The sequence below is a fragment of the Lithobates pipiens genome, unplaced genomic scaffold (genome assembly GCF_037356315.1).
Source record: "Lithobates pipiens isolate NorthernLeopardFrog02 unplaced genomic scaffold, aLitPip1_a1.2 Scaffold_8, whole genome shotgun sequence".
Classification (NCBI taxonomy): domain Eukaryota; kingdom Metazoa; phylum Chordata; class Amphibia; order Anura; family Ranidae; genus Lithobates; species Lithobates pipiens.
The window spans coordinates 385413474-385438164 of NW_027507903.1; the positions used below are offsets into that span (position 1 = coordinate 385413474).

Here is a 24691-nt window from a genome sequence, read left to right on the forward strand (position 1 = left end):
GAAAGTGACGTGGCAAGTGGACAATCCACAACTTGTGGCAGGTGATGTGGCTGGTGACAAGTGGACAATCCACAACTTGTGGCAGGTGGCATGGCAGGTGCCGTGGCAAGTGACACGCTAAATACAAGTACACTGCTGCTCTCACAGCTGCTGCTACTCACTCTGGTCTCACAAAATTGCTGAAATAGTTATTGTTTTTTGAGCTGGGGAGGGTCTATGATGTTAGCTTAACTAAACGCTTCTAGACGCAAACGCAGTAAAACGCCGCTAAATCGCGGTAAAAATCGCGGCAAAACGCTGGTTTCAGCTTTTAAAAACATGTGTCCAGCAGAGTTTGCATCTGCGTCTCGTGTGCATGAAGCCTAATACCTAAAAACTGGTTACAGCTAAAAAAAAACCCCATCAGAGAATAGATACAAAGAATAGAATATACTAACAATATGGAATATCTTAGCAAAATGGAGGAAAATAAAATGAAAAGATATGGGCTAATGTGGGAAAAGTGGAGAATATTTAAAAGGACGAAATATTATACACAAGCACTAACAGAATAAAAAGGTAGTGGATTCAGGACAGGCCAACAGATCAGCGAAAAGAGGGTGGGGGGGGGGGGGGGATAAAATAGCCTAGTCAATAAGATATAGTATCTCAAACAAATGTAAAAGCATATAATGAGATGGTAGTTTTATTCTTTTTTGTTGTATGGTTCTCTCTTTTTTTGTGAAAAAAACTAAAAATAGATGGGGAAAAGAAAGGAAAGAAAAAGAAAGACTGCCACAATGATGTTAAGTTAAGAGGGATTCTGAGAGTTAAGATGATTAGAATCCGTCAATACAAAGAAACTTACTGAGATGGCAAAAAAAAAAAAAAAAAAAAAAACAAGGATCTAGAACTGTTGCAGTACAGAGGGTTGGACTGTTGAAACCAGTTGGCAACAGCCTCCAGTAGAGTGGTTTTACCCGTTTTCACGCCATGGTCTGTTTCCATCTCTTTTCCTAGCAGACGCATCAGTGCGGCAATCAAGGGAATAACTTCAGAAATGGAAGCATTAATTGAGCTCATTTCCTTTTGTTAACTGTTCAAATGGAGATAGAAGAGAAACTATTTTCAACTAACATCCACTGATGTGCGCTCAGTGTTGCCGGCAGCTCGTAATCTGCAGTGTATGCAGCTAAAACACGCTTTTGTTCAAAAAGACTTTACAGCATATAGTAGGTGCTGTTCCAACAAGTGGCTACATCTTGCTGCAGTCATTTCAAACTATCTGCAAAGCTTGTAATTTGGAATAAGCAAGCAGAGAATGCCTAAAGTGACCCACAATTTTTCTTCCTTTTGATACAATATCCGATATGGTGCGCTGACTCAGCAATCCTTCATTCACAGCCAATTGCCGCATGCCACACACTATTCTTTTAAGTTCACTGCCCTCCATTGCCTTTGCCATGTTCCGCGCATTATCTCGGGCAATCAAATGCACTTTAGACTTCAATGTGCCAAGTATGGATTTTAAAGTGTCAGCTATTGCTGCAGCAGGATGTGATCCAACAAACTCACGTGCGTTAAGTAGGATGTTTTGCAATTGAAATTTGTAATCTATCCACTGCACTGTCAAGCTAAGCATGCTTGTTTGACGTCGAAACTCCAAATGTCAGTAGTAAAACTGATTGCTATGATGTCGGTAGTCATGAGCTCATGAAAGTGTTTTCTAACACTGCAAAACAATTCAGGTAGACAGGCATCTGCAAAGTAGCGTCTGCTTGGTAGTGAGTAACGAGGCTCAATATGTTGCATGAGCCTACAGAATCCAATGTCCTCAACAGAGCATGGCTGGTCGTTTAATGCAATAAATTCCATAATGTTATCTGTTATGGCACGAGCTTTGGAACTGTCATTTTGAAAAAGTTAAAAGATTTGCAAGACTGTGGCCACAGATGGTGTTGAGCCTGAGTCACTTTTTGGAAGTGGCACTGTTTTCTTGTAATCTGGATGACGTGTTTTCAGGTGGTGTATCAAACCAGTTGAAAAATGCCTTGGCACTGTACCCCCTTGAGATTTCTGCTGAGCAAAGACTACAGATTGCAAATTTGGGGTCTATCAGAAACTTTAAAATATTTCCACACTGCAGACATGGTCCACCTTTGCTGGTAGCACAGAATAGCATAGAATGATCTATAGTGGGAGTGAAGTACAAGGGATGGGCGGGGGGAGAAAAACAAAAATAGGATTTTTGTACTCGCCATAAAATCCTTTTCTCTGTAATTCACCGACCGACACAGCTCCTCTCTAATGAAATGGGTTTGTTAGCCTGCCATTAGGAGAACTAGGCAAAATTGTAACAATACACAGAACTTTTAATCCCGCCCCAGGGGGGCAGACCCTGTGCCATCAACCCTCCTAACTGCTCCCAGCAGCTTCAGTACGTCAAGCAATATAATATAGAAAAAAGGGAGGGGTGGGTGCTGCGGTGTCGGTAGGTGAATTACAGAGAAGGATTTTACGGTAAGTACAAAAATCCCATTTTCTTATATTCACCGACCAACACAGCTCCTCTCTAACTAAATGGGACGTCCCCAAGCAGTGCCAAACAAGCGGGGGGGGGGGGAAATCAGTGTGGAAAAATGTCACCATATAACCGGGCATCCTCAACAGGAGTGATCCCCAAGACCGCAACATTGCGGAAGTAATGCAACAGTGTATTAACAGTACTGTGTTTTTAATCAAAAACCCCGGAGGAAAAAAAAAAAAACCCCACACTTAATTGCAGCTACATGGCCGCCTGCAAAACTTTGCGGCCAAAAGAGGTATCAGCCGACGCACTGACGTCTACCTTGTAGAACTTGGTAAACGTACAGACTAGCAGGTCGCGCCTTACACATCTGAGTGACAGGCGATTGGTGTCGGAAGGCCCAAGACATTCAGATTGCTCTTGTAGAGTGGGCCGTGACTGGAAAGGGGGGCACCTGCCCCTTCAAGGCATAGGCTTGTACACTACAATCTGTCTGATCCACCTGGAAACAGTGGCCGACAAGACCACCATGCCTTTCTTAGGACCAGCCACCGAAACAAACAGTGAGTCTGACTTCTGAAAGGGGGCTGTGGCAGACAAGTACACCTTCAGAGCCCTAACCACATCGAGAGTGTGAAGGGCCACCTCCTTGGGGTGCTTCGGTTTGGGACACAACGATGGTAATACAAGGTCTTCATTGATATGAAAAGCTGAAACCACCTTCGGTAGAAAAGGATGGTTGCGGACGCAACACCACCTTATCACTGTGGGTGACCAGATAAGGAGACTTGCATGACAAGGCAGCCAATTCCGAAACCCTCCTCGCCGATGTGATGGCCACTAGAAAGACCGCTTTCTGTGAAAGGGTTAAAAAGGGAATCTCCCCGATACCCTCCCTCAAACGTGGCTTCTGAAGCGCCAACATCAGGTTCAAATCCCACGGAGGATGCACTGGAGGGACTACACGTCATACCCCCTGAACAAAATAGGTACTCACTAGTGAGTAGGGCTGCAACTAACAATTATTATTTTCATAATCGATTAGTTGGCCGATTATTGTTTCGATTAATCGCTTAATAGCCTTAAAAAAAATAAAGTGGGTCAAATTGACATTCATTTTCAACCACAGTGACAGGAAAATTTGGAAATAGAAAACTTCCTCAGTCAAAGGAATTTGCAGACAGTGTATGTGGTTTTTGTTCAGAAATTAAGTGAAAATTTCAAACAAAATTCTTTCAGTGAATGTACAAAGATTTTTCATCTGAATATTCTCACCTGAAAATTGATCCACGAGGCCAGCATAAGGCTCGGTACACACCTATGCAGATTTTGTTTTGATCCGCTTCTGCACTGCTTTTTGCTGTGCGTTTTTGATTTTTGCGGACGTGATTTTACTGCAATTTGCATTTCTTTTGGGCAGATAAAAAAAAAAAAAAAAAAAAACACACACAGATTGCTGCAAAAACGCATTACATTCTATTCTGCAGCTTCTCCATTGAAGTATATTGAACCAAAAAAGCACCATTTTGCGTTAAAAGTCGCTGACCATTTCCAAATATGCAGCAGCTGAAAACAGCACAAATATGAACGTGTCCCATAGGAAACCGTGTAAATGAACTGTAGTGAGTTTCTGAAAAAAGCACCATTAAACATATAGATGTGAACCAGGCCTAAGACATTTAGTAACATAATGGTGACCCCAAAAGACTAAAATTAGCCCTTTATAGTTCTTAAAAAAAAATAAAAAAAATAAAAAAAAAAAAGCAGATAACTACTGCAAGGGGTTCATTTTTTTACTGTAGAACAGTGAAAGTAATATTTACAGTAGCGATTATATTTTGTACTATAAAGGGCTCATTTTCATTTTTTAACCCCATTATGTTACTGGCCGATCGATTATGAAAATAGTAATCAATTTCATAATCGATTAGTTGTTTCAGCCCTACTAGTGAGACACCAGGGGGGTCACTGGAAAAAATAAAAAAAAAAAAAAAAAAAAAAAGACAGCCAGATCTGAAATTAGCCCCTTAATGGTGCTCAACGCCAACTTCTGGTCTACACCTTGCTGAACAGCCAGCAGGATCCTGGATATAGAGAGCACGGATGCCACCCTTTCTCCTCACACATGGAGATATAGGCCTTCCAAGTATGATGGTATATCTTCCTGGAAGAAGATTTCCATGCCCTCAACAGTTGGAATCACCAAGTCCGACAGACCCCGGTTCCTCAACACCTTTCCACAGCCATGCCATTAAAGCCAGCAATGGTAAAGCAGGGTCAAAGACTGTACCTAGAGATAGGAGGTCCTCTCGCAACGGCAGTCACCAGAGGTATCAGGTCTGCGTACCAGGGCCGCTGAGGCCAATCTGGGGCAACCAGGATTACTGGGATCCCCTCGACTTCCACTCTGCGCAGCAGGCGTGGCAACAGTTTTAGTGGAGGAAAGGCGTCGATCAGCTGGTACTGATCCCCCGGAGCCACCAGTGCGTCTGACACGTCTGTCCACGGATCTCTGGTCCTGTACATGAATCTTGGTACCTTCTGATTGAGACCGGAGGCCAATAGATCCACATCTGGCGTGCCTCACCGCGGGCACAGAAGCCTGAATATCTCCAGATGCAATGCCCATTCTCCTGGGTCCAGCACCCGTTAACTCAGTCCACCTGCCAATTTTCCACCCCAGGGATGTAAATGGGTGACAGGGCCAGTACATGTCGCTCTGCCCACCGAAGTATGTGAGCGACCACCCGAGCAGTGGCTGAGCTTGTTCCCCCTTGGTGATTTATGTACGCCACAGCCATGGCATTGTCCGCCTGTAATCTGATTGAACGCCCTTGAAGGCTCGACCATGTGTGGAGGCACAGCCTGGTCGCTCTCAATTCGAGTAGATTGATCGGCAACTTGGATTACTCCAGAGGCCCTGAGCCGACTGAATACCCATTAATCCACCCCAGCCGGACAGACTGGCATCCGTAGTGATCACAGTCCATGTCAGAGGAAGGAAAAAATTTTCTGGACTGAATCATCGGGGACCTCAACCACCAGATCAGGGAGTCCCTGACTGATTGACTCCCCTGGATCTGCTGATCCAGGGACAACAGATTTGTCCCACTTCGTCAAAATCTCCTTCTGCAGGACTCTGGTGTGGAACTGGGCATAAGGTACCGCCTCGAAGGAGGCTACCATGAGCCCCAGCACTCACATGCAAAAGCGGAGCGACGACCAATCTACTGAACAGTAGATTGAGAGCCATCAATTTGTCTGAGGGTAGAAAAACCCTCGCTGCCCTGGAGTCCAATAGTAACCTCAGGTACTTCAGACGCTGAGTCGGTACGACCACAGACTTCTGTTGGTTCCACAGCCACCCAAATTCTTGCAGGGTCTGCAAAGTGATCGCCACATCCTCCAATTCTGAGGCGGAAGATGCTCTCAGGAGGAGATCGTCTAGGTAACCCACAATCGCAATCTCGCGTTGCCTCAGCAACTCCAATCCTGGAGCCATTACTTTGGTAAAGGCTCAGGGGGCTGATGGCAGGCCAAAAGGAAGATCCACAGACTGGAAGTGGGCTTCCCCAACTGCCAAACGCAGCCATTTTTGATGCTGAAAGCAAATGGGTATGTGCAGGTAAGCATCCTGGATGTCCAAGGACGCCAGGAAATCCCTTTGTTGGAGTGCAGAGACTACTGAGGAAACCGATTCCATCCCGAACCTCTGCACTTTTACAAAGTGATTGAGGGCTTTTAAGTCCAAGATTGGACGTACCCCTTCCTTCTTGGGAACCACAGACAGATTTGAGAAGAACCCCTGGAAGCGTTCCGATTCCGGAACTGGTACAATCACCCCCTGATTCAGCAAGTCCAGTACCGCCCCTAACAGGGCCTCCCGGCAAACCAGCAACACAGGTATGCTGGAGGGGAAGAATCCGATCGCAGACCCATTGGTCAGATAACCAGGAGGTCCACCGGGCTGCAAACTCCAGAATACGATCCCCCACCTGAAAAAAGGGTGGGGCAAACCTTCATGCGGTAGCACTTTTGGTCGCAGGCTTGCGGTTCCAGGGACGCTTCTGACCCTCCGTGGGCATTTTTCCGAAGCACCAGGCGGACGAAAAAGCCGATTGTGAGTGGAAGAGGAGGGTCCTTGCCTGCAGCGAGGCTCCTTAGCCTTCCTGGCCTGTGGGAGTAGTGTACTCTTACCACCAGTGGTATTCTTCATGTCATCCAACGAGGCTCCAAAGAGCCGCTCGCCAAGGAAGGGAAGATCTGTCAGGGCTTTCTTGGCTAAAATGTTGGTCTGCTGACCAGGCATCCAAACGAGGCGCCTCAGCACCACAGCTGACACTGAAGCCTTGGATAACAGAGGAAGAGTATCCAGGGCCGTGTCACAAATGTACTTGAGGCACCACGCAGACAGGGGAGGCGTTCTGCTCTCCCAATTCGTGGTGTAAACGTTTTGTCCACTCAGTCAGTGTCTGAGACACCAGTCCGGATGCCAGTACAGGTCGCACGGCTGACCCCCACAACTGTAAATAATGAACGAGCCACCGCCTAGGCCTTCCTGTCCGTGGGATCCTTGAATGCAGGAGTCCCCTTAACCAGGATCATGGTTTAATTTATTTAACCTAGATACTGGGGGGGTCCCACGACTGGAGGAGCCGACCACTTTTTTAGAAGGATTTCCTCAAAGGGGTAACGCACCGCCAAAGGTTTGGGGACTGAAAAAGTCAGTTGCGGGTGATAAGAAATATGCAAAGAATTACAGGCGATATCGATATTTGCCTTGTTCCTTGTGTGTACTTTGTGTAGCTGAAAAGGCGCCGGCTTATTGTTTATGCAACTTTAAGTCCTGACCAAGGCCTGGGGCAATACTTAAACTAGCAGATATTAGGAAACCTTGTAAAGGCACTCTGGCTTTGGCAATAAAGCTGACAATGCACCATGAGTCACCAGTGTGCCTTAGCCAATGGCAGGTTGTAACTGTGTACATATTTCCTGGTGCGATTTTTCTGTGGACCTTCTGCTGGAAGGGTCCCTCATAGTTTGTACTGTACATCTGTAATAAATCTGTCTTCTAATCAACATGACGGGCGTTGAGTGATCAGTAAGAGAATGGAATTTTACTGACAGCGGGCGACCCCATTCCCTGTAGATGAATTTGTCAAAATAAGTCAAATACGGGAACACCTTAGGTGAACGTGCTGGCTTGCGGGACCCAAAAGGGACCGGTACATCAGCAGAGGGATCCGCTGGCTCCTGAATCTTCCGGGTATCAAGCACAGCTGCGATAAGTGCTCCAACAAGCGCTTTACCACGCCCGGACCAGGACGGGGAATCATCCTCACTGTCCTGATCACCAGCCCTAGCAGGGCCAGAGTCTGCAACAGAGCTCTCCCCAGAGGACGGGGGGGGGGGGGGGGGGGGGGGGGATTTTGGGCAGGGGCCTCTTACATGCACCTTTCCTGCCACGTGTCACCTCTATCTTAGCAACATAGGAGTAAAGGACCGCCGTCATGGTGTCCATGCGCACCGCACGTGACCCGGTTGCCATAGCCTGGATTTCGGGGGAAGAAAAGCCATGCTGACCCTAGCCTGTCTGCCACCTGCGAGGGGACTTAGGACAGTGAAGGTCCCACCCTCCTGCAGCCGCGTGGGGGGGGGGGGGGGGGGCGGCGTTCTGTGGATGCCACTAGCAGTGCCTGTAGTCCCTAGGAAGTTCCCAGTTGGAGAGGAGAAAACCGTCAGCAGCTATAAACAGCGGTGAAACGTTCTGCAGAGCTAGTTTCAGCATTCAGCAAAGAGCCATCCAGCATCCTGTACACACAGGAAACAGCAAGTGAGAGCACATGTAATGCTGCCACAAGAGAACAGCGGTGAAAAAAAGCGCTCAGGCTTCAAGAAAATGGCCACCAATGCAACTAATAGGAGATTGTAAAGATGGCTGCTGAAGCTCACCGGGGAAATACCAGCTTTCCCACATCCAAGATGGCACCATGTGGTGACAGAACAAAAAAAAAAAAAAAAGTGCTGCCTGCCTACAGCCAGAACAACCTCCACAAACACCTTTTGGGACCCCCCAGACCGGGACCAGGACCAACACCAGCCGCATAGAGCCACCATAGGTGAGAAAACAGCGAAATATATACACACATACACAGCCAGCCCTCCGGGGGGGGGGGGTGATAGGGAGGCGAGGTGGCCCCCGAATCAACCCCCCAGGGAATGCCCAGCCGCTCACCCCACCGAGGCAGGGAGAGCCATACTTACCGGTCCTGAAGAGCTGGGAGACATTCCATCACAGACACCTACTCCTGCGCAGTTACATGGTAGCTGTTGGCCCAGTATAATGTGATCCAGACATCATTAGCCCGGTCATATGTATGCCCCGGAGCATTGAAACTCACCGTCCACCTCTGGAGCTGAGGCATGTCGTGGCCTGCCGAGCCTTAGCTCACACGCGATGGCCAGACTACAAGGATATCATTAACCAGCCTGTCACCCAGCCAGCAGCTGATTGAAGATCTCAGGATCTTCAATCTTGTGCAAAAAAGCAGCAAACCTGCTGCAAAAACAAGGACCGAGAGGACCTGCAGGGTTCCTAAGTCATTCTCCTTACGAGGCAAAATAAAAACTGAAGCTGCTGGGAGCAGTGAGGGTTGATAGCACAAAGTCCGCCCTGCAGGGGCGGGATTAAAAGTTCTGTGTATTGTGTAACAATTTTGCCTAGTTCTCCTAATGGCAGGCTATACAACCCATGTAGTTACAGAGAGTAACTGTCAGTCGGTGAATATAAGAGAAATTATTTTTTAAAAGAATAAAAAAAAACACTCTTTGGGGCACCAAGTCTAACTGGTACCCCAAGTACACCTTGGACTACGATGGGTCCAGGGAGGACTTCTCCCAGCTGTCCATCCAACCCAGAGTGGTCAACACTATGTCCCAGCCTATCTGAAGCTGTTCTCTGGCTGGGCTGTAAATCAGCATGTCGGATAGAGATATATAAACTGCCAATGTTGCACACCCTGCACTGTCCTTACTGCAAATCGCAGGTGCTTTTGATGTTCCGGGGCAATGGGCACATGCAAATACGCAGATCTCATGTGATCATGAAGACCCATTTCTGGAAGCTTTTTGTGACCGAATAGATACTCTCCATCCGGAATTTTGTATAGCAAGTACCGGTTCAACTTCCTCAGATTTATAATCAACCGAGTCAATCAAGCGAGTTCGCAGACAATGCCCAAAAGGCCCCTTGCTCTGAGTGGGTCTTTGGTTAGGCAAGCGGCAAAGAAAATCTGGAGGGGGGGAAGGGGGGGTTTCGACCGAAGTTCCAGCCTGTATCCTTCTCTTACGAGACTAATGCCGCTTTGACTCTTAAAAGCAAGATGTAGTTCATCAACCTGTTGAGCCATGCGTCTGCGTTTCTGGGCACACAGACTGAGGCCAATGCTCCCAGGCTCTACACAACGTTTCAGATTTCTTATCCATCTGATCCTGGATGTTGCCCAAGTCCCCAAAGGACAGATCCGACCTCTTGGACACCTGCACTAGGAACGCATCCAAGCGTGGGCTTGCGCTCAGGCTCTTTCCACTCCCTTAGACCCAAGTCTTTAAGGGATTGGTGTACTGGGAAAGCTCTAGCGTGCCCAATCCCCTATACACCCTGTCCTGAGCCGAAACCTGGGCGGAATGCATCTGAATGTCCTCCGACGCATAAATAGCTTTAAGAAGACCCTCCATGTCCTCGGCTGAAAAAAGGTGTCCCCCAGGTCTAGCCTCCACCTGGCTATACTGATCAGAGTCTTCCCCTTCCTCCCGGGAACTTTGTTCTGAAGCCTGAACCTCCTCCTCATCTGAATAGTAGGGGGCAGGTTCTTTGGACCCTCCTGTATAACTGGTGGACAAGTACTCCTGCGAGGGGGGGGGGGGGGGGCTCTCCCTTTCTGAATATCAACCTACCAAAGCATCTCTGACTGCAGCGCCTGGCATTCCTTCACAACCTGTGCTGATGCAACAGCACCTGGATTTTGATGTGGCTTTGGACTTAGACCTACTGGCCATCCCCTGGGCAGGGCATTCAGTTTCCATGAATGACAATAGAAAAGACCCATTAAGCCACCAAGCATCTTGTGGGGGAGAGGGAAATAGGGCCACCCCAAATCCCCTCCACACTCCAGCTGGATCACTCACCTTCTGTGGCAACCTCTGATGCTGCCAGCTCTGGTCCGTACTCCTTCGCCATCCTTTACCACTCGCCCAGCAGGAAGGACTGCTCCTAGACCGGTCTTGGAGGGGCTCGGGATCTTAGACCCCCACTCTGCAGTAGCTTTGTGCCGTTTTGCTGCTCTGCTCGCTGCCATTTTGGTGAAGACCAAAATCACAGGAAATTACCTCATGAAGGCACCCCGCAACTTCTGATCATGCGCGGTAGCGGCCAACACAGAAAAGCTCAGCTCCCTAACCAGAGCCTCCTTCCCAAATTATAGCGGATATTCTAGCGGCCTCTCTACCATCCACCACTGTCAGATAGGAGGGAAGAGTGGGAATTGGGGTCCCTGTGGTTATGGACATCTCACCTGTCCTAGTGCTACAGAATCTCGGGGGGGGGGGGGGGCTTGCATCTCCCCCTGAGAGCTTTCTTTGTAGCTAGAGGAAGCCTGGGAAAATACCCCTGGAAAGGGCAGACCCCTGTCAGACCCTGCAGTCACCACTGGCTGCTCTTGGTCTGTCTCCCCAGGAGATGACCATGGTTCCCGACCTTTGGTCTTTTTAAAGGAAAACAAAAACTGTTTTGCTGCCATCTGTGGGAAACACAATCAATAACTGAGGGTCAGAGGGAGGGGTGGGGCTTTTTAAACTGCTGACTGTATTTCCTGTCAAGTGAATGCATCATGGCTCCTTACCCTTCTTTGACTGTGGGAGCAATGTGCTCTTCCCACCGGTAACATTCTTAATGAAGTCGTCCAGCAAAGCTCCAAATAGCTGCTCACAAAAAAAAAAAAAAAAAAAAAAAAGGGGGAAGGAATCCATCAGAGCTTTTTTTAGATGCCTGGTCCGCAGACCAGCATTTCAGCCAGATCAGGCACCGTAGCACCACTGTTGATACCGATGCTCTAGAGAGCAGGGGAAGTGTATCCAGGGCCGCATCACAGACATACTTAAGGCCATGCACCAGCTGCTCTGCTAGTCCTATGCAGACTGGAGGAAACTATTGCACCGGGAATTGGAGAAGCAACAGTTTTGCCCACCATTGCGACACCAATGCCGTGGCCAGTACCGGTCGTAGCACTGACCCTACTACCATAAACATGGATCGGGCCACTGCCTCGGCTCTAGGTCCTTAAATGCAGGAGCCCCTTCTACCAGAATCATGGTTACTTTATTTAACCTGGATACTGGGGGGGGGGGGCGTCCATTTTTTAAAGGAGGCTCAAAAAGTGCAACGCACAGCCATCCTTTTTGGAAATGAAAAAAGGTCAGTTGCGGGCTTCCTCATTCCTTGTATATGAATGTATCAAAATAAGTCAGATACGGAAACACCTTAGGTTTACGGGCCGGCTTATGGGGCAGCCACCTCAGCAGAGGCTCCTGCTGCAGCCTGTATTTTCAGGGTATCCCGCACAGCGGTGATAAGTGCTCCAACTAGCGTTTTTCCCTGCGCGGACCCGGACACAGAATCATCCTCATCCTGGTCCGCATGCTCTGACACATCAGAACAGGAGCCAGTCACCGCACCCCCAGAGTCTCCCCAGGGGACGTCCCGTCCCCCCTTGCGCCCGCATGCCACCTCAACCCCGGCAACTAATGTTTCCAGGACTGCCGACAAAGCGTCCAAACACACTGCGCTATGTGCAGGCGAGCCGGTTGCAATTGCAGGGAGATCTGGGGAAGAAATGCCAGCTTCTGACGCCATGCTGACTCACCGTCTGCCACCCTTGGGGACTTAGGACAAGGTGCTCAATCCCACCCTCCTAGCTGCTCACAGACTGGGGGGCCCCACCGCAGGACTCACCAACCCAAACTGAGAGCTGCGCCGATCGCTGTGTCCTGTGTCAGTCACAAGTGTCCAGGAGCAAAAACTGCTCTGTTCTGAGGCACAGGGACCAGCGCTGGGGAGAAAAACTGCGATGAGGCAACAATAAAATGTCCGCTGGCCGTTCTTGTAGAGAAAATCCACTGGGAAAATGGCCACCAGACCTCGAGAAAACTGCCAGCAGCCATGCTCAACACAGAGACTAACAGAAAATGGCCACGGTCGCCGAATAATGGCAGCAGCACATGCAGAGCCCACAGACAACTCACAGCAGGGAGACAGGGGACTACACAAGGACCCAGACAGCCGTCGCAGCCCCCAGTTAAGGGTCAGAGCCCCCCACCCCCCCGGGTACATACACCGTACCACAGCCCAGCCATGCAGTGTCCCCCACAGGGGTAGGGAACACAGGGACAGGGAGAGGGAGAGGGGAAAGGGAGAAGAGGGACCCCCTAATCAACCTCCCAGGGCAGTGATGGCGAACCTTGGCACCCCAGATGTTTTGTAACTACATTTCCCATGATGCTCAACTACACTACAGAGTGCATGAGCTTCATGGGAAATGTATTTCCAAAACATCTGGGGTGCCAAGGTTCACCATCACTGTCCCAGGGAATGTCTAGCTGCTCTGTCCTGCTGAGACGGGGAGAGCTGTACTTGCCATCCGGCGAGCTGGAGGCATCCCAGCACAGACCCACACCCGAGCAGTACGAGGTGGCTGCTGGCCCCAACACTGTGACAAAGACATCCGTAGTCTGGTCATGTGTGTCCCGGAGCATGTCACTTACCGCCCGCCCCTGGAGCCTAAGGGGCATGTCGTGGCCGACCCGGCGCACAGCTAGGGCCTGCCCACGCTCGATGGCTGGGGAGACTACAAGGATCTATATTTATCCAGCCTGTCACCAAGCCAGCTGTTGATAGAAGATAACAGGATCAATATCTTGCACAAAAAGGCAAAAATCCAGAAAATCCCCAGGACCGATGGCCCCAGCAGGGAGCCTAGGTCCATCTTCACTAGGGAAAAAAAAAAAAAAAAAAAAAAAACACACCAAACACTGAGCAGCAGGAAGCAGGCTGAGGGGTTATAGCCAGAGGGAACTGTACAGTTCTGTTGAACATGAATTACATGATCTGCCTAGTGCTCTCCTGAAGGTGGCGTGATAACCTACAGTCAAGATTTAATGGAGCTGTGTCCGTCAACGAACGAAAGACTTTTTTAAACTTTCTGCTATAAAACACACACAAAAAAAAAAAATCCTTCAATTTAGGCCAATGTGTATCGGGCTACATTTTCGTTTAAAAAAATAAATAAATCCTGATAAGCATATATCAATTGGTTTGCACAAAAGCTATAGAATCTACAAATTATGGAATATATATTCATGGAATTTTTACTTTTTTTACTAGTAATGGTAGCGATCAGCGACTTATCTGCCACGATATTATGGCAGACAAATTGGACACTGACATTTTTGGGGACCAGTAATACTAATACAATGAAAATGACCAGTTACACTTACCGGTAACGGGTTTTCTAGGAAATCTTCCAGGACGGCACACCTGAGAGATGACTGGTCCACCTGACAGGAAACAAACAACAAGTTCAAAAGTCCCCACCCCTCCCTCAGACCCTCAGTTATGGCAAAGGAAAAACCCCACACCAGTGTCAGAGGGAACATTCTGTGAGGAATGAACATACCACACCAACAAAACAAGGGTAGGGAAGTAGGCCTGCCGTCCTGGAAGATTTCCTAGAAAACCCGTTACCGGTAAGTGTAACTGGTCATTTTCTCCAGTCATCTTCCAGGACGGCACACCTGAGAGGATGAGCAAGAAGTTCAGGCCTACCTTAGGGCGGGACAACCGCTTGTAGGACCTTCCTGCCAAATGCCAAGTCCTGAGGAGACAACAGCTCCACTCTGTAGTGCCTCAGAAATGTCTTGTGGCTCGTCCATGTTGCTGCCCTGCAGATCTGGTCGATTGAGGCGCCTTCCCTTTCTGCCCAGGTCGCCAGGGACCTGGTTGAATGCGCCTTAAGGTGGGTAGGCACTGGTTTACCTGCCTGCCCATAAGCTATAGTTATGGTCTGTCTGATCCATCTCGCTATTGTTGGCTTAGAAGCTTGCAAACCCTTTCTCTTCCCTGAGAAGGTGATTAGTAAGTGACTGGATCTTCTAAAGTCTCTTACTCTCTCTAAGTACGCTAGGAGACAGCGCCTGACGTCTAAGAGATGGAACCTTTCCTCTTCCTTATTCTTAGGATTCAGGCAGAAGGACGGGAGAATAATCTCTTGTGTTCTGTGAAAACCCGAAGCTACCTTTGGCAAATAAAGGGGATCCTGATTGAGGATTATCCTATCCTCTAGGATATGCAAAAATGGCTCCTTAATAGAAAGAGCCTGTAAATCACTAACCCTTCTGGCCGTGGTAATGGCCAGAAGGAAGGCTAACTTAAATGATAATAATCGAACGGAAACCTGAGCCACCGGCTCAAATGGCCCTCTTGCCAGGGCATCTAACACCAGGGATAAGTCCCACGGAGGGCACCTGACCGACCTGACTGGGGTCACCCTTTCCCTGGCCAACAAATCTTTATCAGGGGTTCCTGTGCTAGTCTCCTGTCAAAAAAAACACAGACAGGGCTGCTACTTGGACCTTAAGAGTGCTAACTGCCAATCCCTGGTCCACCCCCTCTTGAAGAAAATCTAGGATGGTAGGTATCATCTGGAGAGCCCCCTGCTTAGACTGTAACCAACGGGAGAAAACTTTCCAGACCTTTGCATAAATTCTCCTGGTGACTCCCTTTCTACTGAGGAGAAGAGTATCTATCACTTTCTCCGAGCAGCCCCTATCACGGAGGATTTCCCTCTCAAGAGCCATGCTGTCAGAGAGACGTCCCGGGTCGGGGTGATAGACTGGACCTTGAATGAGCAGGTCTCGTACTGGCAGATGCAGCGGGGGAGCTACTAAACGGTTCTGAATGGAGGGAAACCAAACCCTCTTCGGCCAACAGGGTGCCATCAACACCAGGTCTATCCTTGACTGAGACAACTTTTGTAGAACTCTGGGAATGAGTGCTAGTGGGGGAAAGGCATACGCCAGCCTGAAATCCCACATCTATACAAAGGCGTCTACTCCCTCTGCTCCCTGTTCCTTGAAGAGGGAGAAAAACCTGCGGACCTTCGCATTCCTCCGGGAAGCGAATAAATCTACTTCTGGTCTGCCAAAATGTCTGCAAACCAGGGCAAAGACCTCTTTGTTCAACCCCCATTCTCCCTGAAGGATGGGTTGTCTGCTTAGGAAATCGGCCTGAAAATTGAGGGACCCCTTTAAATGTACCGCTGAGAGCGAGAGGATCCTCCCCTCCGCTTCCTCTAGAATCTCCTGAGTCAACTTCCTCAGCCTGCCTGATCTTGTCCCCCCCTGGTGGTTCAGGTAGGCAACCGTGACCAGGTTGTCCGAGAGGATCTGGACCTCTCTGCCCTGAAGCTGCTCTTGGAAGGAGCTTAGCACCTTGCCTACTGCCAGAAGTTCCCTGAAATTGGAGGACTCCCTGGCTTGGCTGCAGTTCCAGGACCCCTGGGTATACCGGTCTCCCAAGTGAGCCCCCCAACCCCAGGAGTCCGTGGTTAGGACCAGCGGGTCTATCTGGAACCAGGAGCGACCCCTCGACAGATTGAGTCGAGCCACCACCGTAGAGAGAGAGCAACCTCTTCTGTGATAGACACTTCTTTTCTTCCTCCCCAGGAGGCAAGAAGGAAGGCTTGGAGTTGCCGAGAATGGAGTTGCGCCCAAGTCACTGCCGGTATAACAAGAGGTCATGAGACCCAAGAGTCATGATATACCTCAGGGAGGCTACCCCCCCTTGGAGGAGGGTGATAACTGCGGCCTGGACTTTCGCTACCTTTTCTGCTGGTAAGAACACCCTCTGTGACTGCGAGTCTATCAGGTAGCCCAGGTAAAGCTTGGTCTGAGATGGAGTAAGCGAGGACTTCTCCCGGCTGACCATCCAACCCAAGGACTCCAGGGTCCTCAGCACTGTGTCCCTGTCTCTCAAGGTCTGCGTCTGATCCATCCCGTAGACCAGTAAATCGTCCAGGTAGGGTATCAAACCTATTCCCTGGAGATGTAGGTATGCCACCACCTCGGCCATTACCTTTGTGAAAATCCTTGGACTGGCTGCCAGACCAAAGGGGAGTGCCCTGAACTGCCAGTGCTCTATCTTCTGCTGCATCTGTATTGCGAAGCGTAAGTATTTCTGGTGTTCTGGAGCAATGGGTATATGCAAATATGCGTCTTTCAGGTCCAGAGCGACCATAAACACTCCTGCCTGAAGATGTCTCCTTACAGAATAGATGCTTTCCATTCTGAACTTTGTGTAATAAGTAACGGTTGAGATCTCTTAAATTTATTATCAACCGAAACTTGCCCGAGGGCTCCGGAACCACGAAAACATGTGAGTAAAAGCCCTGGGTCAACTGACTGACTGGTACCAGAGCAATAACGTCTTGCTCTGCCAGTTCTCGTATACTTCCCAGCAGACCCTCTGCCTTGGTAGGATCCCTGGGGAGAAAGGTGACAAGAAAATTTTGTGGAGGGGACAGCTGAAACTCTAGTCTGTACCCCTCTCTTAAGAGGCTTAAAATATATGGACTCTGCGTAACCTTCTGCCACTCGGAAAGGAAACCGCAGAGCCTTGCGCCTACCTTTACGGTGGCGTCATTTGGCTTCCTTATGGGAAGGAGCAGAACCGGAAAAAAGGATCGCACTTTTTTCCCTTCCCAAGACCCCACTTCTTCCTCTGGTCGCTTCTCCCCTTATGCTGACCTCTTGACTGGGGGCCACGAAAAAATCTCTTGCCCTTTTCTTTTTTAGGTTTCACCGGGAATTTCTTTCCCCTCTCTGTGGACCGGGAGAGGACCTGATCCAAACCCGAGCCAAAGAGCAGGGAGCCCTCAAAGGGAATCCCACAGAGACGAGACTTAGAGGTGAAGTCCCCGTCCCAGGTCTTTACCCATAGGGCCCTCCTGGCGGAGTTTAGAAGTGCCACTGACTTAGCTGTGGTTCTGACAGTCTCCACTGCTGCATCTGCCACATATGTTACTGCTCTGCTGATTACCTCCAGCGAGTCTACAATCTCTTTAGCCTCTTTGTTACACGAGAAGTGTTCCATTAGTCTGTCCAGCCACGCGTCTGCATTTCTGGCTACACAGGCCGAGGCTAAGGCGGGTGCCATAGCTGCCGCATTTGCCTCCCAAGCCCTCCTCAGTAGGATCTCTGACTTCTTGTCCATCTGGTCCTGAATGCTTCCTGAATCCTCAAAGGACAGATCAGACCTTTTGGACACCTGTGCTAAGGCTGCATCCAGGCGGGGAGTCTTAAAAAACCCCTCTTCCTCCTCGTCCTTGAAAGGACCCCTTCTCTTCCAGGCTTTTAACCTAAGAAGCTTGCGTTCAGGCTCCTTCCATTCCCTGAGGATTATATCCTTCAGGGACTGGTGTACAGGAAAGGTTCTGGCCTGTAACCTCCCTAAGCCTCTATATACCCTATCCTGGGCTGACACCTGAGTAGAAGGTACTTGTATATCCTCTGAGGCATAGATGGCTTTTAATAAGCCTTCCATATCGTCTGTTGAGAACAAGAGACCTCCAGGTTTAGCCTCTCCCTGGCTATCCTGGTCCGAATCCTCCTCCCCAGTACTAAAATCTGGGACCTGACCTTCCTCTGCCTCGGATAGAAAAGAGACCTGGTCCTGGGAACCCGTGTAGGACGTAGATAAGTCTTCTTGTGAAAGAGGGGTATCTCTCCCAGAGGGACCCTCATCCCGACCTTCTCCAGTGTAGCACGAAAGGCCTGAAGGGTAGCCAACATCTCTGACTGTAAGGCCCGACAATCCTTCACTACCTGAGTGGTCTCCTTGCCAGCGAGCTTAAAAATGCACCTATCGCAGAAGGGTTTGCTGTGGTCTTGTGGCAGCTTAGAGTTACAATACCTGCAGCGCCTGGACTTAGAAGTAGCCTTACCCTTGGACCTACTGGCTGACCCCTGGGCAGAATCCTGGGTCCCTAGAGACAATAAAAAGTCCCCATTAGCTACACATGTCCTAAAGGAGAAGGGGGGGGTCTCACAGAGTACCTTGCTCCTACAATAAACAGCCGGATCACTCACCCCCTGTGGCGACCTCACTGGCTGTCTGCTCGGATGCCCCTTCCATGTCCATGGCGTCTTCACTGCCCCGCAGGGTCGCTAAAGTGGACCGGGTGCTGTCCTGAGCGTCCCCTCCTGTTTTCTGCCAGGGTAGTGTGGTCGTGGGTCTGGATCTGCGGTCAACCCATCTCCAGCCCTGTCCGTGCTGCCTGGGTGCTTTCCACTGCACCAGCTACAGCGTCTTGTCCCGGTGGTTGGCACCATTTTTCAAGAAGTCCGTCGCCCGGAAGTGACGTTCGGACGGCGCGACGGACTTCCGGGCATGCGCAGAGACGCTGGAACGCACGCCGTTGTATCCAGCAACTATGCACCGCAGACGGAGCCTTGCTCCTACACCGACGCTGCCCGAGATCCCTAAGGTAAAGAGGGGCAAACAGTACAAATGGGGAACAGAGCTGCAGAAAACAACTCCCCTGTTTATGCAGCCTGAACTATTCCTGTAACTAGGCAGGAACTCCCCCCGAGGGTCTCCTGTGACCTCTCTGGACTAACGCAGGCTCCCTGCCTACTTGAGCCCAGCTGGGGGGAAAAAAAACAAAAAAAAAAAAAAAAAAAAAAGGGGGTTTAAGAAAAACAAGAGGTCCCCGACCCCCTTTTCTAAGGGTCCCCCCCCCCTCTAGGTAAGAGAGAGGCAAAACCCTCCAGATGGGGAGCAGCACTACCAAGACAACTCCCCTGTCTTGTGAGCCTGTAATTAGTCTCCCTCAGGAGAGGATGACCCCATGGAGGTCAGCATCCGACCTTACTTGAGACTACCGCAGACTCCCTGTCTGCGCGAGTCTCAAAGTCTGGGGAAAGATTTAGAGGAAAAGGTCCCAGACCCCTCCAATTACAAACATAAAAAAAGAAGAAACTTGGTTTCGCTGCCACTTGTGGGAAACACAATCAATAACTGAGGGTCTGAGGGAGGGGTGGGGACTTTTGAACTTGTTGATTGCGTTTCCTGTCAGGTGGACCAGTCATCTCAGGTGTGCCATCCTGGAAGATGACTGGAGAAAATTTTGTTTGGGTACAGCAATTGTCAGTTCGATGCAGTGCTGTATCGCAAAAAAAAAAAAAAATGCCCTGGCCATTAAAGCGGTATCCCGCTCCAAAAAATATAAATAAAAGCCAGCAGCTACACATACTGCAGCTGCTGGCTTTTAACAATTGGACACTTACCTGTCCTAGAGTCCCGCAATGTCAGCACCGCAGCTGATGTTCCCATGAGCTGTCAGGTGCTGCCGCGGCTGCACCGTGAACCCTACTGCGCATGCGGTAGGCCCCGCTCTTCTCTCCTACGAGCCCGGCAACAGGGAGGGGAGGAGGCAGACGTGGCAGTGAAGTCGCAGGCCCCATATACTCTCAGAAGTGGGAACAGGATACCTGTCAAGACCGGTATCCTGTTGCGTTCCCCCGCCCCCCCAAAAGGTGCCAACGGGGGGGGGGGGGGGGGGGGGGACAAAATTAGCAGAAGTTCCATTAACCAGTTAAGGACCGCCGCATGTAAATCTACATCAGCACAATGGCACTGACAGGCACAAGCACGTACCGGTATGTGCTTGCCCTCCCGCTGGCTGTGGTGGTCCATTTAGCTTCAGGAGCGATCCGGGGTGAGGGGATGGCCGTTGGTTTCTGGCCATCCCCTCTCGATCGCTGCTGGCGAATGAGAAGCTTCCCCTGCCTGTGTAGTGTAAACACAGGCAGGGAGGAAGTGATGTCACTCTCCTTGGGGCGGTCTTTTTGACCGGACTGCGAGGAGAACACATGGTAAGTGCACCAATCACTACACTGACACGTAGGTACACATAGGCACACAAATCACCCCCCCCTCCCAGTCACAGTGTCACTGATTGCAGTGATCATTTATTTACTGATCACTGCATTTAGTGTCAGTTGTGACAGTAAAAAGTGTCAGGTCCAGGGTAGCCCCCTACCCCCCACAATAAAGGTTTAACCCCCGGATTGCATCTAGAGTTAACCCTTTCACCCCCTTTTGCCAGTGTCACTAAGCGATCGTTTTTCTGATCGCTGCATTAGTGTCACTGGTGCCGCTAGGTAGCCAGTTATTTTTTTAGGTTCACCGCCAGGTTTTTTTTTTTTTTAGCTTTAGGTACCCCCATATACTACCCAAGGTTTTAACCGCCCCCCGATTGCCCCTGGAGTTAACCCTTTCACCAGCGATCACCGTACAAGTGTCACTGGTGATGCTGGATAGCCAGTTATTTAGGTTCCCCGTCAGGTTTTTATATAGCGTTAGGCCTAATCTGATTTTTTTTTTGGTAGAGTTTTATAATTAAATCCTGAAGGCGGTGCTTGGTTTTCGGGGTCCCGTACGCGGCTAGGCTCCCAAAAAGTCCCCCACATGTGGTATCCCCGTACTGAGGAGAAGCAGCAGAATTTATTTTGGGGTGTAATTTCACTTATGCCCATAGCATGTGTGAGCAACATATTTAGGGACAACTTTGTGCAAAAAAAAAAAAAAGTTTGTAATATTCCCACAACTTGTGGCAAAATATAAAATATTTAACATGCCTCTCAGTAAATAGCTTGGGGTGTCTACTTTCCAAAATGGGGTCATGGGGGGGGGTTTGTGATATTTTGGCATTTTATGGCCTTTGAAACTGATAGGTAGTGGAGTGAAATCAAAAATGTACACCCTTAGAAATCCTGAAGGCAGTGATCGGTTTTCGGGGTGCTGTACGCGGCCAAAAAGTCCCACATATGTGGTATCCCCGTACTCAGAAGCAGCAGAATATATTTATATTCCACATATAACTATAGCATGTGTGAGCAATATATCATTTAGTGTAAACTTTTTTTTTTTTTTGTCAATCACTTGGGACAAAAAAAAAAAAAAAAAAAAAAAAATATTCAATGGGCTCAACATGCCACTCAGCAATTTTCTTGGGGTGTCTACTTTCCAAAATGGGGTCATTTGGGGGGGGGGGGTTTGTACTGCCCTGCCATTTTAGGACCTCAAGAAATGAGATAGGCAGTCATAAATTAAAAGCTGTGTAAATTCCAAAAAAAACTTAATCTAGTTTGTAGATGCTATAACTTTTGTGAAAACCAATAAATATACGCTTACTTTTTTTTTTTTTTTTTTTTTTTTTTTAACTAAAGACATGTGGCTGAATACATTTTGGCCTAAATGAATAAAATTTAGTTTATTCGATTTTTCTTATAACAAAAAGTAGAAAATAGATTTTTCTCTCAAAATTTTCAGTCTTTTTCCTTTTAAATCAAAAAAAAATAAAAAAAAAAAAAAATTATATGTAATCGCAGAGGCAATCAAATACCATCAAAAGAAAGCTCTATTTGTGGGAAGAAAAGGACGCAAATTTCGTTTGGGTACAACATTGAATGACCGCACAATTACCAGTTAAAGCAGTGCGAAATTGTAAAAAGACCTCTGGTCCTTAGGCTGACAATTGGTACGGGGCTTAAAGCGGTTCTGCACCTAAAAAAAAATAAATAAATAAATAAATAAATAAATTATTAAAAGCCAGCAGCTTGTAATATTGCAGCTGCTGGCTTTTAATAAATTGACACTTACCTGTCCCAGGGTCCAGCAATGTCGGCGGCAGATGACGAGCGATAGCTCGTCTCTCTGCTGCTCCCACCGCCATCCTCTGTCAGGGAATCAGGAAGTGAAGCGTTGCGGCTTCACTGCCCGGTTCCCTACTGCACATGCGCGAGTCGCGCTGCGTGTCTCTGCTGGTCCCCGCTGTGTCCTGGGAACTGTGTGTTTCCCAGAACACAACGGGGGAGTGGGGCATCTGCGGCGGTCTGTCCCGGAAGTGGGTGCAGATGCCTGGATTATCCAGGTAACTGCACCCCCTCCCCCATGAAAGGTGCCGATTGTGGTGCCGGGGGGGGGGGGGGGGGTGGGGACAGAGGGATCAGATTAGTGGAACTTCCACTTTAAGTGGTTAAGGAGGCAAGTCCTTCCGGGGCTGAAGTGGTTATTATGGTATTCCATTACACAATGCTATTTATAAAAAGTGATATATCAACAGTACACAAATGGCAACAATCTTCAGTGAGCTGTTTTTTTCTTATTTAATGGGTAGATAAAAAATAAAAATAAAAAAAGGGGGGGGGGGGGTCCAGGTAGCTGATAAACCCCTGGTATACTGTATGGCTCGTATAACGGTAAAGTTAAACTACCTCAAACTGCTCAACCTGTCATCCTCCATATTAGAGGATGGTGCAATCCTATGACGTTTACTGTAACCTTGCCGGCTACAAAAAGCACGTGACCCATTTATACACTGATCACTCAACTTTTCTACCATACAAGTATAAATCCGTGCCTCATTTATTTGGCATACATTTCAACCATGCGCACAATTACTTAAACTAGAATGCTGGGGACAAGAAATTAAACAAAATTCAAGGTTGTTGAAAACATCCTTCCAATGTCACACAGGCTTCGCTGCAGAGATAGTGAAAGGCAGACATTCACTTACACTGTTCGTCAAAATAAAGAAATGCACTTTACCGTGTAGGCTCCGCTTCGTGGTAAGCATGCCACCAGACGGCTAACAGTTCTACTTGCACACAGCATGGCCGCTTAGAAGGATAACGAATAGCTGAAGAACGTGACACAGACTGTACAGCAATGCAGATGAAAGCTCAGGCTGCGCCACTTCTAGAAGTATCTAGAACACGTGGGAGTGACTACAAAGTTCACGGCTGGGAGGGATAGATCTCATTCTCCGCCCTGGGAGTCCTTAGTGCTGCCTGTTTATTTAACGTGCCACATATAACAAAGATATCCAGCAGACTCAAGTTTCTTGGGGGTCGGGTGATTTATTAAGTATCTTTATAGTTAATAAAGTGGTTATACAAATAAGTATTACACCCGCGGCTTTAATTATAACCATAATGAGTTTTACAGGCATTCGTAGGACAAAGGGTTTTTCGGTCTTTCCTGTGCCCTCTGTTTCAAGGTCACCAGGGACAGGAAGTGGAAAGAATCCAGCGTATTTGTGTCTCCTTGCTAGTATATTGCAGGATTGATCCTTCCCGTTAGGCGGAAAGCGATTGCTGCTCTGAGAGGAGGGGGGGGTTCTTTTCTTATTTAACCACTTCAGCCCCGGACCAATTAACAGCCTAAGGACCAGAGGTCTTTTTACAATTTCGCACTGCACTGCTTTAACTGGTAATTGCGCGGTCATGCAATGTTGTACCCAAACGAAATTTGCGTCCTTTTCTTCCCACAAATAGAGCTTTCTTTTGATGGTATTTGATTGCCTTTGCGATTTTTCTTTTTTGCGATATAAATGGAAAAAGACCGAAAATTTTGAGAAAAAATGATATTTTCTACTTTTTGTTATAAGAAAAATCTAATAAACTCAATTTTAGTCATACATTTAGGGCAAAATTTATTCAGCCACATGTCTTTAGTAAAAAAAAATGTCAATAAGCGTATATTTATTGGTTTGCGCAAAAGTTATAGCATTTACAAACTAGAGTACAGCTTTTAATTTACGACTGCCTATCTCATTTCTTGAGGTGCTAAAATGGCAGGGCAGTACAAACCCCCCCCCCCAAATGACCCCATTTTGGAAAGTAGACACCCCAAGGAAGTTGTGGAGAGGCATGTTGAGCCCATTGGATATTTTTTTTTTTGTCCCAAGTGATTGAATAATGACACAAAAAAAAAAAAGTTTGCAAAAAGTTGTCACTAAATGATATATTGCTCACACATGCCATAGTTATATGTGGCATTGCACCCCAAAATATATTCTGCTGCTTCTCCTGAGTACGAGGATATCACATATGTGGGACTTTTTGGGAGTCTAGCTGCGTACGGCACCCCGAAAACCAATCACTGCCTTCAGGGTTTCTAAGGGTGCAAATTTTTGATTTCACTCCTCACTACCTATCACAGTTTCGAAGGCCATAAAATGCCAAAATAGCACAACCCCCCCCCCCCCAAATTACCCCATTTTGGAAAGT

The 24691-nt window shown here is 48.4% G+C and overlaps 1 long non-coding RNA gene across 1 annotated transcript in view; it reads right to left on the minus strand.

Annotated features, from left to right (window-relative positions):
• LOC143964181 (uncharacterized) overlaps positions 1-23419 on the minus strand; it is a 66571-nt gene extending 43152 nt beyond the window's left edge. The window contains exon 1 of the long non-coding RNA XR_013271087.1: positions 23229-23419. This is a non-coding gene — a long non-coding RNA (uncharacterized LOC143964181). The remainder of the gene's footprint in view (positions 1-23228) is intronic.
• Between the last annotated feature and the right edge of the window lie 1272 nt (positions 23420-24691).